Here is a 16,823-nt window from a genome sequence, read left to right as displayed (position 1 = left end):
GTTAGGCTAAAGGAGACGGTGATAATGAGTAATGAATGAAATGGTGGAATGGAGAAAGTGGGAGGAAACGGGAGAACCCCGAGAAAACCCACGCACACGGTGTTTGTCCACCACAAGGTTTAGACAAGGAGTTAATTATTTAAAATGAAGGAAAATATACTTACCGGAATTATATGAGATGCATTTTGTATCTGATTTACAGCAAGTACCATCATATACAGTTTCATGATTTCCACTATTTCACTAAGTACGTACTAGTTTTATAATTTTCCTTAGTTCCGATTCCGATTGAACACAGCAGCAACGGCCACTTTTACGGCCACTTTTTTCAACCATTATAAAAGACTATGACCTATTTTTCATTCCCTAAATAACATAGTACACCATAAATTTGGTTATTCACCTCACAAACACACACACACACACAAACTGTTTACGGAGCACTTCGTGGCGTATGCGCAGTAAAAATAAAATTAGAATTTAGTGGAAATTACACGCGTGCGCGGAAAATTACAGTTCCAACTCCGGTTCCAGTGCCAGTTGCGGTTCCAATTGAATACAGTAGCAGCAGCCGCAGACTACGCAGCCCCCTAGAGAGGGCTACAACATAGGACTATGACCACATGCAGAAACCTATGACATATTTCGCAACCCGTAGACAGGGTTACAATGAACACGTCTAGAAAGGCTATGACCACATACAGAAATGCTGGATTTGCAACCAATTTAGAAGCGGCGGCATTTTTGTAGCCTTTTACGGCCAATTTTTTCAACTATTATAAAAACTATGACATTACATATTAGAATATCTGCCCGTATTACTCGTTCACTCTGTATGATTTGTGGACTGGTCGTGGCATTATGCATTGGGAACTGCTACCAGCTGGTCAAAACATTAATGCGAAACTCTGGAGCCAGTCCTTCTATTACGGGACAACACTAAGACCCTCGTGTTCAGGATTAAGGGGTAACACTATTGAATTCACCATATTCCCCGGACATTACACCAATTCCGCTTGTGTGAAACGCCAGTTCGAGCACACTCTTCGCAATGGAATACATGGCCTTTCAGTACGTTGTAATCTTTTGCGACTACTTTTTTTTTAAGTTATAAAAGACCATGACTATTGTAGACATACACAAGAAAAGCTATACCAACACAGTTTAGACCTAGAGAGGGCTATGAACTCCTATTGAACAAAGCAGAAATTATACTTAATCTAGAAAGCCTATGACCACATATAGAAATGAAGAAATTAAACGGACTACAAAGACTATGGCATATTTTGCAAGTCGTAGAGAGGGCTATGGTCATACACCGTATATTCCTCTACAAAGCCTGTGAGATTGACGGAGGCGTTTTTGCAACCGATATAAGTGTATGACCCTACGTCTCATCCTGAAACCAGCACGCACTCCGTAGGTCAGGAGCTAAACACAAGTCATACGACTGTGTGGCAGGTTGTGCAGGAGGAACGAATGCACCCTTTTAAGTTTCAAAAGGTTCATGATGTATCCCCTACACACTTTCATCCGCGCGTGGACTTCTGCAAGTGGTTTCTGCAGCGCACTATTGCTGAGCCAGACTTCCAACAGTTATTTTATGGACGGACGAGTGTATATTCACCAGAACAGGCGTGAATTTGGACTCGTTGGTCTGGACCTTAAACGTCGCTCCAATTCATCCTACAGATGTTTCACCGGGTTCAAATGAGGCGATTGAGCAGACCACTGGAGTCGTTATATTGTTCTGGTCATACCACGACATAACGTTCGGAGCTTTATGGCATGGAGCACAGTCATCCTGATAATATCATGGGTCTATTCCAAAGAATTTCCACAATGTGGGAAGCACTGATTTGTCCAAAATGTCCAGATAATTTGCACTCGTCGTGTTGAACAACAACAAGCGGGCCTAGGTCGAACCAACAAAATGCACCTCACACCATTACACCACCACCACCAAATTTCACTGTCGGCAGAATGCAATCTAGTAAGAAGCGTTCCCCAAGTTGTTGCCACACCCACAGCCGACCATCTGACATGAAACACGTGTTGCGTAATTTATCACTCCATAACACATGTTTCCATTGGTCTAGGTTCCAATTCTCTGATGAGAGTTACACCGTTCCAATCTCCGGGCTTTGTTCGTTGGAGTGATGTGTGGCTTTTGGGCAGCTGCTCTGGCATGGAAACCAAGTCCAACCATGCAGTCCTGTTCTGACTGTGTTCAGTGAAACTGATGTACCCGATGCAGTGTTGAACTCGTGCTGGATGGCAGATGTAGTTTGACGGCGATTGCTGGACACCACTCGTTTGAGCACTCTCCGATCCCTGTCCGCCAATTTCTTTGGTCTTCCGAGCCCTTTAGGGCCATTGGTAATACCGTGACATTTCCATTTCAGGATTACATCATCCACGATTACATCACCCACCGTTATTTTTGGGTGGCGTGATTGGGCATTAATGGTATGATTCGACAAACCCGGAATATGACGGCCGATGGTGACTTCCTTATTGAACTCACTAAGTTCTTCTTTGTACGCCATTCTCAGTCAAACTGACTCTTCACATGACGCACGATCACTGATAATGCCTTCTGCACAGAAACAAATGACTGGCGTCGTGCAGGTTGCTCTGGATTTCTTACGGCGATGTCCTAGCAAACTGACCGGTGACTTTTTGGTATATTGTGTATATATATCTTGAAATACAAAAATATTTCCTTCTCAACAAAAGTTTTACACGAAATTGTGTATACATCATTGGAAAAATCATTAACAAGGTAATTGAATTATTGTTACAAAATTCCTAATATTTATCCATAGTTATATTCAAATAATGTCTGTATTTTCTAAACAATAGTATAACAATTTAAAGCAAGAAAATTTCGTCCAGTTCTTTACCTGGTGGTATGGTTCCTAATATAGAGACTACATTACCTCTGTGTACTGCCATACTTATTCTTTAAATTAAGAAGGTGTTTGGTCCATCATCAGTGGATAAATATATGATGTGTTTGCCAGAAAGTTTAAACCTTATATGGATCACGATCCACTGGATTCAATGGCAGTGTTTACAAATTTCTTCTTTTTCTGTTTCTTTTCGACTGGCTACATTACCCGCTTTGGAATTAGGAGAAAGGAGGGTTGCATGGGGCGAAAATATCTATGCATGTAAAATCTCGAAATGAGAGTCTGTTCATCGGATAAATTTTCTTAAATGAAATATTCAACCTATTAATCGTTGAATATAGGAAGTAAGGCCGGGTAAACAATTTGTACTCGTCACAACAAACATACCTTGCATTATTAGATCTGAATATTAAGCTTTGTAGTGTTGTTTGCAGTCATTGGCATAGTAATTATTCGGATATAAAGTTTGTTGGAGTATATTTAAGATACAGACTTTTAGGCAAACTGACAACTGGAAGTAAGGATACCTCTTGTTTTTACACTTTTCACATTTCGATCTGTATTACACTTTTCTTGACGAGAGTCACATGATCCAATTTTGATGTAATAATACTTGATTCACTTATATTGTTGAGGTGAACTTAGCAACGAATTTAAATTCATTTAATATCGATACAACTTGATATGCTAGTGAAATTACGAGTGACATTTAAATCATGATTGTCTTCGTTTAGGTAAATGTTGTATAATTAAATTCTATGTAGTGAAATTAGTATTGACTTTCTACTATTTCAATGTCTCATATAGTGAAAAGACACACGCACATCTCTGAAACATTTCCTCAAAAAGTACGACTAATGAGTGCACCTTCTTCAAGCAACAAGAATAGTGTACCAGCAATCGAACGCTGAGTGATCTGTCGTATGGCTAACAATCTACTGTGAATTCAGATAAGTTCCTTACAAATATATTACGAGGCCAATTGGCAGCAAAAGTGTTTCTCTAATAACCCTGTCAATACTATATAAACATCATATTCCAGTAGAACTAGAAGGGTATGAGAATATGTAGTGGATACATTAGTCACAAGCGAGGTAAAACCGAACAAGGGTGCTAGTGACAATTTTATCATTAGAGAAGGTGATATCGGGTTATTTCTCAATCAAATATATACATTTTTCCATTCAGAGTTAAATGAAGATTATTTGCACAATGATTTGGTGAGAGATTAAAAACGCTATCGAAACAATCCTACGTCAGATGTTGCTGTTCCTGTAGTTCTCTACATTCACGTAGGTATGAGAAATCGATCAAGTTACCTCTTCGAAAATGAAGTCAATTTCAGAGTGGTAATAAATATTGCAATAAATTAGCAGTAAAATTCTCTTTCGGAAAATTTTGTAGCAATTATACGAGAGAGATAAAGTGGTATTGAAATTTTGAAAAATATGGTATTCTGAATTATTTTGAAAGCTGGAAACAGCGTAAAGATATCATTGTCAACATATTCTAACCATCACTATCTGTCACTTACAACATATTTCTCTCGTTCTCTCCTATGATGTTCATTTTAATGTCACATTTCCCCTCATTTATTCCGTCAATTAGCATTAATTAAACATTTTTTTTTGTAAAATGCTATTTTAAACAATTTTTGTTTCTCTTAACTATCTACGTGATTTTCTTCTCTCAATAACACTTTATCATTAGTTTTTGTTGCATCCACTTAATTTTCTATTTTCTTCATAGGCACGATTTGAATGCTTCTTGTTTTTTTAACATTCCACGTTCATAAGTTAGCATTTCCTCCCCGAAGTACTTGTTCATTCGTTTTTCTATATCTCTACTCAAAGATCTCTACTTGTGTTTGTTGGTGACAATCCTATTGCTACACAGCACGACCAACCAACCAGACGAATTAAGAATTAATTCGCATAACCACGTCACATAATTCCTCCTTCCAACGAGCATAACCCGACTGGTAAGAAAAGTAATTCCTTACACCACTTTGCATACCAAAATATAAACAAAATATTTACAGATATTTAATAAAATTTTATTTATTAAAATAATTTAATATAAGATGCAAACAACAAGCAAAATATGAAGTACAAAGGAACTATTTTCTTCAAAACATACCTTCATGGCGCAACGCAGACTTTAATTGGATCAAAAGATCCAATATATTGCAATCAAACATTTTCTTGTAGACCTTATATCTGGAGAACTACATATAGTGTAGCCAAACCCGAGAAAACTAATTATTGGCCAAGATCTCAATCTGTTGATCCATTTCTTTTTGGATCATTTCTAAAATTCTTGTTTCTCATGAAGTCAGTTTTAAACGAACTTCTAATATTAAGATATATGCACACATATAAATGGCATGAATCGTAACCAAAACAGCACTCTAATAAAAATTTTAAAAAATTAAAAAATTGCACCTTAGCTGGTCACATTCCTAAACATCATATCAACATCAATATATATAGCGAGAAAGAGAGAGAGAACTTTGATAACATTGAAATATGTAAACTTAAGGACATCTTGCCAAATTGAGATTCGAATCTGCATCTAATACATTCATACGAGTAGTCAGTGCCGTAACTATTACTCTGCGGACTCGTCTGCAAATATAAATTCTAGGTTCCTTAAAAATATAACAACTTACACAGAAATTATAATCCACCAGACTTACAATTAGTTATGACATATTGTACCAGACAAAGTTGTAAGTTAATGCAGTATTTTTCCTTACTAGGTTATATTATCTGCGGGAATTTTTCGAACATTTACTAGGTATAAGGCTGTCCAATATACAATGCAACCTGGAGTTTGGGATAGTAGAATTTTCGAACCTGAAGCGATACCCAAATAATGGTTATTCCAAAATGAAGCTTTGTTCATGCATATATTTTTAAACTAGGAAGCAACGATTGAAGTACACTAAGAAACATACAATGTTGCCAGATGTAACCGAATGTATAAATAATTATTTTTTTGGAAAACTCGTAAACTGACTCAGAACTCATACGTATGGATGTTCTGTCGTTAATTTTCAGTTTGTTCAGTTGGAGTAGCTTGGAAACCATGGAGCAGAGAAAAGAAGTTTCCATTTTCCCCGGTAACTAATCGGATGAGGCCTCTGTAAGCGGGAACTAGGGAAATCCTAGTTTTCATAAATTAACATCCTGAATTGGTAATACTGCTGATGTTTCAGTGCATCAAAAGATGTTAATGATCTGTCTACATTATGCAATTCCTGAAAACAACGAAAAAGAAAATTTGAAATTATCATGATAAAACTTTTACTTACATGCAGCCGGCAACGCTACTATTCATTTCTATGGGGTTACATAAAGCAAGAGATATACAAGAACAATCCTCGAACTATACAAGACCTGAATACGAACATTTGCAGTGCCATTGAGAACATTAACATTTATACTGCCAACATGGTGAAACGTGTGAACCAGTGTCTGAATTAAATCAGGGAGCACTTCCAGCATCTGCGCACAGCTGATAACTCATTGCGTGTAATAAAACATCAGCAGTGTTGCCAATTCAGGGTGTTAATTTATGAAAGCTACTATTTTCCTAGTTTCCCCTTACAGAGGCCTCATCCGATTAGTTATCGGTGGAAATAAAAAAAATCTTTTTCTGCTCCATAGTTTCCAAGCTACTCCAACCAAACCAATTGAAAATTAATGACAGAACATTCATACGTATGAATTCTAAGTCTGTTTTACAAAAAAAAAAAAAAAAAAAAAAAAAAAAGAAAAAGAAAAAAGATTTACACGTTAGGTTACATCTGGCAACACTGTGTGGTTCCTAGTGTACTTCAATCATTGTTTCCTAATTTAAAAATAATATGCATGAACAAAGCTTCATTTTGCAATAATCAATATTTGGCTATCGCTTCAGGTTCGTATCCTCTACTATCCCAAACTCCAGATTGCATTACATATTGGACACCCTGTATTACTAATACTCTGTATATATAAATACAGAGCACAGAAAACTACTATCAACTTTTATTTTGCTTCTCTTGCAGTGTTGCGAGATTGGGCGATTTTTTAAGTACCAAATTTCAAATTGGCGTTACTTTTTGGGCTAATTTTAATTATTTGTATTCTATAAGTCTTAAGAATGGTCTACTTTTCTTTTCATATTTGAAATCACAAAGTATTAGTTTTATGTAACACAATAAAAGTTTGGTTTCTTGTGTATGCTTTTCCCAATGAGCAATAGCTTCACTGAAACTAACATGTTCGATAGTAGTTTAATTCTTGTTTAGCTGCATTTTAAGATCCAGATCTGGCAACACCAGTCTTTTGTTGAGTTTACGCTATTGTAGTATCACTGACCGTGTTTCTGTCTCAGTTTATGCCTATACCTAATAGTTCTACAAAGCTGTGTAAACGTGAACATCGCAAATATAATTATGTTACTGTATTATCCATTGAGGAATAACATTCAAAGCACATACTGTAAACGTTGTACACTGTATTTCAGAGAACACACACACTGAGAAAAATCCGTTCTCCGGACAGCGGTATATTGCACAAATATACGGAATCCTCTTGCTTACTACAGAAATCAGTACACAGCATACTTTATTCGTATGCTACATAGCCACTGCTCTTAAATGTTACATCATGCCGTTGCAGGATGTCTGATATCTAACAGTCTTTCCTATATTACATACATATATGTATGTTACCTTTGTCAGCTACATCTTATATACGTTCATTTGTATGTGAGATCCTGACCGTCTATTTTCACACGGAAAGTACGTACAGATGGAACACTTATACAGAATGTATTATAAACCATGCGTTTTCAGTTATACGTTTGCTGTACGTTAAATCCAAAACTACAGGATTTACAAATGTAACATACGATTTTACGTACACCACATACATTTTTTTCTCAGCGCAAACATGTCTTCTTGGAAATCAGGTACGTCGCCCACTTAATACTATTATTGTTTGTCTAGTTCACTGTACAATGCAATTCTACTGCTTCTGACATAGTGTGGAGTTTGTCCTAATACACCACCTCCAACAGTCCGATATTCCATCGCCGCGTGACCGTTGTCAACTCAGACATCTGACATATAATATACATATGATTAGTAAAAATGTATAGTTGCAAAATAATTCATTTTTATGTTTGGGATACAAATAGTTCCAATCCGCTACTTTTCGATCACAACCTCGCTTTTTAACCTACAGATCTGGCAACACTGGTCTATGGAATATTTCTAATTTCAGTGCAACGGTTTTTGTTTGTTTGTTGGAGTTTAGTGTTCCGTCTAAAGTACCGAGACTATTTGAAACTGAGCTACAGTTCAAAATGAAATAAAATAACTATAATTTTTTTCAAATATTCTGTTTGCAGCTTTCGGGAATTGAATCTGCTCACGTGCGCAATTCGATACTCAATGTGACAACGCTTAACCCTTTGGGGATCCCATCGTACAATTTGTACCATACGGGGTGTTTCATGGTACATTGCGTTATAACACTCGTATTTGAGCTTTTTCGTCCGGGTTTTTTTGTTTTTCAAGTCCAGAGGCATTGTAGAAGACATTACGTATGGTTTCACACCTCCCTGCGTCGAGACATAGGAGGTGATGACGTCATAAGTTTAAAATTTATATTTTCGTGTAATACTTTTGGGGGGGTTTATGTAAAGTAATTTTGGCGGGCTTATTTTTGCACGTAGAAGATTGAAATTTTGCACAAACATGCAGTCCACCGAGTAGTATTTACCAGTTTTTTTTTCAGATTTCTGCGTTAAAACAGGGGGGTCCAGAGGGTCCAAAAGTTGAAAAAAGGGATATTTTACCCAAAAATCCCGTTTTTCCTCATTTTCCCGCCTTCGATACATGATGGAGACAAGTGAATGGTACCGCCTGAAAGGCAGTTCTATTCTGAAGAGAATGATGTGCGACACATGGCCCTAGGATAATTAGGGAAGTGTCAGGGAATTTTCATCAAAATATACTTCTGTATAGGGGAATTTTGGACATTTTCGGTATTATTTTTTTGCGGGCTTGTTTTTGCACCTAGAAGATTGGAATTGTGCACAAACATGAAAATTTTACCAAAAAATTCCTTTCACGAGATTTTCTCGCTTTAGATACATGGTGGGGACAAGTGAATGGTACCGCCTGAAAGGCAGTTCTATTCTGAAGAGAATGATGGGCGAAACATGACCCTAGGAAAATTAGGGATGTTTCAGGGAATGTTTAAAAATTTCCCTCTGTATACGGGAATATGGGACATTGTCGGTATTTTTTTTTTTTTTGGCGGGCTTACTTTTGCACCTGGAAAATAGGAATTGTGCATAAACATTCAGCCCACGGAGTAGTATTTACCAAATTTTTTTCAGATCTCTGCGTTAAAACAGGGGGGTCCAGGGGGGCTAAAAGTTGAAAAAAGGATATTTAGACACAAAAAATCCCGTTTTTCCTCATTTTCCCGCCTTAGATACATGATGGAGACACGTGAGTCATACCGCCTGAAAGGCAGTTCTATTCTGAAGATAATGATGAGCGAAACATGACCCTAGGGTAATTAGGGATGTCTCAGGAAATTTTTTACCTGAGATCATGGTGTTTTACGGTAATTTGGGGCATGGTGGGAATTCCTGATAAAATTTCTCCCGCCCTTGGTATTCAAGATAGAAACTTGAAATTTGGCACACACATTCAATATACCAAGTACTATTTATCAGATTGTTTTTAGCTGGCTACGTTTACACAGGGCCGCTCAAGAGGGGCCCAAAATGCGAGAAAAAAATCCCTCCGAAATTTTCCCTTTGACATAATTTTCCCCGCTCCTTGTATATGGTATGAGCATGCAAATAATATCATTTGAAAGCCAGCTCCATTCTGAAGAGAATGAGGTATGAACCATGATCCTAGGATATATAGTGACGATGCAGTAGCTGCTTGACTGAAAGTCTAAAAAATAGCCCAAAAAGCCGGGTACCGGAAAGGGTATGGGATTTGATAAAACAAAATCAAGGATCGGAATAACGGTGTTGAATGCTGCACCACTTTTTATCCTGCTGATATTTAGGGTAAATAAGGAATTATTTTTGTATTTCCTTTAAGATAAGTTGGAATTTCCATGATTTCTTTTTTACTGAATTCTTCTATAGATCTATTTAAATGTTCCGTATTGTAACGTGTTTCGCCCTCTCCGATACCCATTAGCTATTGGAGTCACTCAATATGCATTAGTCACCAGGTTTCATGTGAATCTGCACTTAATTGAAGCTTATCGAGCACTGTCAAGACTTGAGAGACCCAATGATCTTATTGGACGCAAAAGTAGACCGAGAACGCACACTAACCAGTAAGACGAAAAAGCTTCCCTCTTCACACTTGGACCAAGAGAGAACTCTTGTCAGTTTCTTTATTATTGTGATGGAAGACACGGATTGTTATGTGTGCCTCGGATAACATACCTTCTACTTGTTTTCATTATGTTGATACGTGGATTATATGTTGGACATTTCACGACCGGATCGAATGTTTTCTCAGGAGCACAGTAAACTCTTCTCAGCCAAAATCAAATCAAATCTTTCAGTTTAACATCTCAAGATTATGTACTTTAAGCTAAGAGAGACGGATGATTAAGTTAAGTGGATAATGGTAGAATGAGAATGTGGGAAGAAATGGGAGTAGATACCAGAGAAAATGCACGGACACGTGCTATCCACCACAAACTTATTTGGGCGGGAATCAAAACAAGGACCCCACCAACTAGAGGTAAGCTCTCTACTACTGAACCACCGTCCTCCCTTCCCATCCAAAAGACCAAGAGTTCGATGCCAGGCCCTGATGTGCGTATTGGGTAAAGACATCTAAGTGTCACTGCAAAGATGCATTTCCGCTTCAAATCGTTTGCACACGACCTACGCAACATCTTATAAGAGGAAAGAAACTGGCAAATATACTCGCGTCTCGTTAAGAAGAGAAATGTGCCCACTGCATCCTAAGTGGATATTTTAGATCTTTCGCAATCATTCAACATCATCTACAGAATGCATGAGACAGAACTTGGATGCTTCCCTAATCTGGATCACCTGAATATAATTGCACTAGAGAAAGAGATGCAAGTGACAAATTTTAGTGTGTGTTTCATTTAAATGTTGAAAGAGAAATTCTAATTTTCAATTTCGCTGTTCCTCTTTCTGGATATACTTCTAATCCTGTAATATCGGCTTCTTACTGTAATTGTCGATTTCATCATTGATCGCCATAATAATAATAATAATAATAATAATAATAATAATAATAATAATAATAATAATAATAATAATAATAATAATAATAATAATAATAAAATGGAAATATGTAATAAAAAGCAGTCTTTTTTTAAAATATATAGATTCGATACTGAATTAATAGATTTCATCTTCGACTTTAATCGTCAATTGTAACGAAAAGTCATGGAAATCTACTAAAACTTATGATTTCAATTTGATATTCAGTATATAATAAACGTTAAGGGATAACACGAAATGTAGATTCTGCGTCCCGAGGATAAGTTTTATATCAACTCCTTCCTTTTATATCTATTAAAACTGAAAGTAGCAACAATAGGGGGGGATTATATTTGACATGTATTAGGGATTCTATATGTAATAACTTTTCCATCTATGACCTTATTTCAATACTGTAACCGGAAGCTATATATCTAATACATCCAGTTCCAGTATTAAATACTCATAGTTTGGAAGATTATCGTAATTGCACAATGTGAAACGAAACTAATTTATTTCTACAACGCTTTCAACAATTTTTATATAAGCAAATTGCAGTCTTTCAATCTTCCCATGAAACACATCCTGCTTTTCTTTAATCTTAGTTGTTCTTCATATAACTTTCTGTTCGATATTTGAATCGTATTTTTTTCTGTATGCATATGAGACTGACACTAATATTTATACAGCCCTTAGGTTCGATTTCTTATAAGCAATGCTATCATTGTTGTCTTTAAGAAAATAATCACACATCCTCCAATCTAACACATTTGATTAGGTTGGTGCAAATGAAATATTCACTTGGACGTATGGCGGGAAACTCACCTCAAAAATACAACACTAGAATCGACTAAGATATCTAACGCCCACTAAACAGGCTGATGTGCCGAGACGCACAGTCAGGAGCGAGTGCGTAGTTGAACAGAATTGTGCACTATAGAGATCACACAATTATGAAAGATTTTTCTTTGGAATTCAAACTGGGATATTTTGCACAGCAAGCCGCAAAGAAACATTAACAGTGCATTTGAGCCATGAATGATGAATGAACGTACCATTCGCCTTGATTTGTCAAATTTCGTGAAACAGACGAGGTAAGGATACACTGTACTACTATTGTTCGGCGGCTTCATGGAATGAGTAAGCTGAGAAAGAAATGAATTTATTTAATTCATTAACAAAAGCGCTAGAAACTAGACAATAATAAAAGTGCTAAAATGCAGAAAACAAAGCGTTTAAGATCACACAATAATTCATTACCATAATCTACCTACAGTATAAATAATTTTTAAGCGTGTACCAAGGCAAAGAAGTTAGGATTAATGCCTAATGTGAAATTAGTGGTATGGATAGTAATTTTATAAGATAAATTCGTTTGACTTGCCACAGACTTCAAAACGTTTTATAGATAATAGTAATGAATTATCGTCTTCTTTTAAGAGCTTTATTATTTTTTGCTTTTAGCGCTTTTTATTATTGTCTACTTTCTAGCACTTTTGTTGAAATCAATACTTTTTATTTTGTTTGTTTGTTTTCATTTTCTGTTTCTTAGTGCGTTCTTAAAGTCGATTATTTTTCTTTTAATTTTTATTAAATTTTCCAGTTTTTCGTTACTGTAGTAGTAGTAGTAGTTTGATACTACTAGTAGCTACAGTAACTAGTAGTACTACTAGTTACTGTAGTAGTTTGATACCTACAACAAAAGTAGGACACCAAGTATCTATAAATTGGTTGGCCTACGAAACATGGGTAACCAAAGCGATCCACGCGTTACGGAATTATACGTGAACATACACACGATATTAACATTATCTTCTCTTGAGATATTCCATGATAAAACTTCTAAGACTTTCATTAAATCATGGTAAAATTTATACGCAACCTTCGAGAAAGGTCGTCTCTTTGAAGCTACAAAAGAATAATAAAACTCGGTTCATCTATGTTGAAGTTATGTGTGAACGTGAACACAATGAAGTCGGTTAATTACGATACTAATACTATGAACCGTTGAATAATTTCATGGTGTAGCTCCGAGGACTGTCATCAGATTCTAATGAAATTTATGCGAAATCAATGCAAAAGGAGGATCCTTCAAACAGAAAAGAATCCTTAAAATCGGTGCACCTGTGTCGAAGTTATGCGTCATCATACAGACAATTATGGTATAAACATTGTTAGCCATTCAGAAGTTCTAGAGTATAGCTCCGATGACGTTTATGTAGAACTACCAGGAAAAAGTATTATTTCAATCAAAAAAAGAACAAAAATCGGTACACCTATGTCGAAATTATGTGTGAGCATGCGATATTAAAATTGGATAATTAAGTTTTTCATACTAGACTCGTTCATGTGTTTCATGATCTAGATCCAAAGACAATCATTACGCTCTAACAAAATTTATATCGGACTACTGGAAAACTATAAGACTACATGCTTTCCAAAAAAAAAAAAAAAAAAAAAAAAAAAAAAAAAAAAATGGAAATCGCTGGAGCTATGTTGAAGTTATGCATGAAGATATACACAACATATATATAAACAGGTCGAATTGAGACCCACCTCCTTTTCTGAAGTCCGCAAAACAAATGAATCTGCTTCTACAATTGCAAACTCTCAGGACAGTCGTTGGATCTCTATCAAGGACGATTACGGAAACCCCACACAAATGTTATTAATATTTTGATCTATGATTCGGGTTGATCCATAACGTCTTTCTTTGTCCAAACGAAACCATCAATGGAGATCATTGCAGTGCTGTGTTACATGAAATGCACCCTAACTTTGTCCAGAAGCATCTAGAAATGTTCAAAAGACATTCTGCCCTCGCGTTGCAAGGCAATACACTTGCAAATCGCGCTCAATGATAGTTGCAGACTCTCCCTAAGTTGCCATTCACCGTATTCTTCTGAAGTTTCTTCCACCGCTTTCCATCTCTTCCGGTATCTCGAGTGTTTCTCGGAAGCGGGGACCTTTTCAAATGATCACGCGGTGCAACTTGCGATTGAGAACTACTTCTCACCACAGACTCCAGACATACTTTATCAGAAAATGCAATCGCTGGTTCAGGGTGGTAAAGAATAGGGATGCGCCCGAGTCGAGATATGTCTCGAATCTCGAACGACTCGACTCGAATTCGAGTCGAGACACACTTTGTAAAATTCGAGACGAGTCGAGACAAACGTATTTCTCGACTCGAATTTGCGAGTCGAGACACGAGTCGAGTTGGGACAGCTCGTAAAAATCTCGACTCTACTCGAATGTCTCGAAACTTTTTCTATAATTTTTTAATATTATTTTGAAGACAGTACTCATTCAGAAACAATCGGCACGAGAATTTCGGAAACTGCAGAACTTGTCAGGTGTTCAAGGAGTGCTGTGGTGAGTGTCTTCAACAAATGGCGAAACCTAGACGAAACGACGTCCGAACGTCGAGGTGTTGGGCGCCCCCACCTCATTACATATGTTGGACGTCGTAGGCTGAGCAGACTGGTAAAATAGGACAGGCAGCGAAATGCGTCGCAACTAACGTCAGAGTTTAATGCTGGGCCAACTACAAGTGTCTCTGAACTGGTGTTGTAAAATTTCGGGAAATTTTGAACCTGTTGGTAAAAAACCTGTTTCTTCGATTTCTTTCCGGAAAAATTGGAAACGTTGAAAAAAATAAAAATGTTTGTATTAAGTTAATTTTACTAGTAATGATATCCTTTTCTTTTTCAAACGCGTAAAAAATATAAGTTTAAAAATTTCAATATTGCGAATATTAAAAAATAGCACTCGAAAATAAAACTATTCCAATTACTATCTGTATTAAAATACTAGATTTACGCGTATATGTTTGTCCCCACAGAAAAATTTATAAGTTTATCTCCAGTCCTTTCGACAATGAGATGTTGAACCCACAAGTGCATGAAACGTGTCGTTTTCATTGATCGATTCCAATTTTTTTTTTTTTTTTTTTTTTTGTAAATTGTGAAGTTCTAATGAATATTTAAAAAATATGGCCATTAGTTCTTTATTAAATTTTTAGGGGTACACTGGAAGTACTGAAATTTTTGAAAAAGTAAAGCATCATACCCTACGAGTTATATATTCCAACATCACATAGTTGTATATCTCTCAGGTGTTTGTTTCATGGCCAAATGATAAGAAAACAAAGATGAATCTTCATTGTTTGGATAATTTTTTTTAATGAACTCCGTATATAACTGACATAATTAATTGTGTGTGCAATTTATTTACCTATTACATAATGCATGCAAAAAGAAAGAAAACACTAGCCATATATGAATTAGAAATTCCAACTACAAGTAGGCTCAAATCTTGCAAACGGTGCGAGATATTGAAAAAAAAAATAGTCGAAAATATTTCCCCTTTATGATACTCCTTGCCGATTTGTATGAGAGTGAGTGAGAGAAAGAGAGAGAGAGAGAAAGATAGATATACACATGATTGAAAATGGCGGTCGACTATACGGGGTCCCTGAGATGCCGTTTAAATCTAAAAAATTCAGTACCATTAGTACTCTTAAGAGGGGACGGGAACAGGTAAAGGTAATTGAAAATTACCGACATTAGTGTCGAATTCATATTTTTGGGGCTCGATAAATTCACTGGTGACAGCTTTGGTGCCCTTTATGTCCAAAATGAAACGTATTCTCCCCGTGCAAGCTATTCGGCTAGTCTGTAATAATAGCGAACGGAAGTTTCACATATTTAACCCTTTAATATATTTCTCGCTGCTCAAATTTACTCACTTGGCGGTATATGTGTGTATGTGTAAAGAAGATCATATCTCTTTTTGACTTATTCGAAAAACATACAAATAATAAAAAGGGAGGATTTTACCAGGAATTCGAAAACTAAAAAAGTAAAATTAAAATTTGTTGCTTTAAGTATTTTTCATGTTAGCAAAATACATTGTATAATGCTGCAAACATGTTACAGCAAGTAAGATTACTAGCATCAGACAAAGAAATGGTTCTTAAACGATATTTTCCGGTTTTTGCTAATATTTCCGAACAAATTGTATTTTATTAATAGCTTCAAATTTTTTGGAAGTTTTACAGATCTCGATAAAATTCTCGATTAAAGAGCGGAAACCCACACACTTGGAAACAAATTGAACACAACACTCACAACAATAGTCCTGTTTTGTTCATTATTGTCGTCCGCGCGGAAAAACAACTCTCTTACCAGGAAGCAACTGCACAACACTGCAGGACTCCACGAGCCAGGTCGGGTGAGTCCATTCTGTTCGGGAGGGGGAAGGAACGAAATCGGCCAAACGTAGGCTGAACAACCTCTGTATTAGTGTCGAATCGATAGTTTTCGGGGTCGCTGATATGAACAATGACACTTCCGGCCGTTTAAATCCAAATTCAGTCCCATTAGTACTCTAAGGGGGAATGATGACATGTAAAGATAATTGAAAATTACCTATATTAATGTCGAATTCATAGTTTTGGGGCTCCAGAATTTCATTGGTGACAGTTTTGGTGCCCTTTGTGTCCAAAATGAAACGTATTCTCCCCGTGCGAAGAACGGGTATTCTGCTAGCCTGTAATAATAACGAACAGAAGTTTTACATACTTAACCCTTTAATATATTTCTCGCTGCTCAAATTTACACA

The 16,823-nt window shown here is 36.4% G+C and overlaps 1 protein-coding gene across 1 annotated transcript in view; it reads left to right on the top strand.

Annotated features, from left to right (window-relative positions):
* The first annotated feature begins 3,549 nt into the window (after window positions 1–3,549).
* LOC145669142 (nucleoredoxin-like protein 2) overlaps window positions 3,550–16,823 on the top strand; it is a 45,542-nt gene continuing 32,268 nt past the window's right edge. The window contains exon 1 of the mRNA XM_081737487.1: window positions 3,550–3,649. The gene's annotated coding sequence lies outside the window, so the exon portion shown is untranslated. The remainder of the gene's footprint in view (window positions 3,650–16,823) is intronic.

Source organism: Thermobia domestica, chromosome 13 (assembly GCF_964235325.1).
Source record: "Thermobia domestica chromosome 13, izTheDome1.hap1.1, whole genome shotgun sequence".
Taxonomy (NCBI): domain Eukaryota; kingdom Metazoa; phylum Arthropoda; class Insecta; order Zygentoma; family Lepismatidae; genus Thermobia; species Thermobia domestica.
This window is presented reverse-complemented; position numbering and strand designations above follow the sequence as displayed.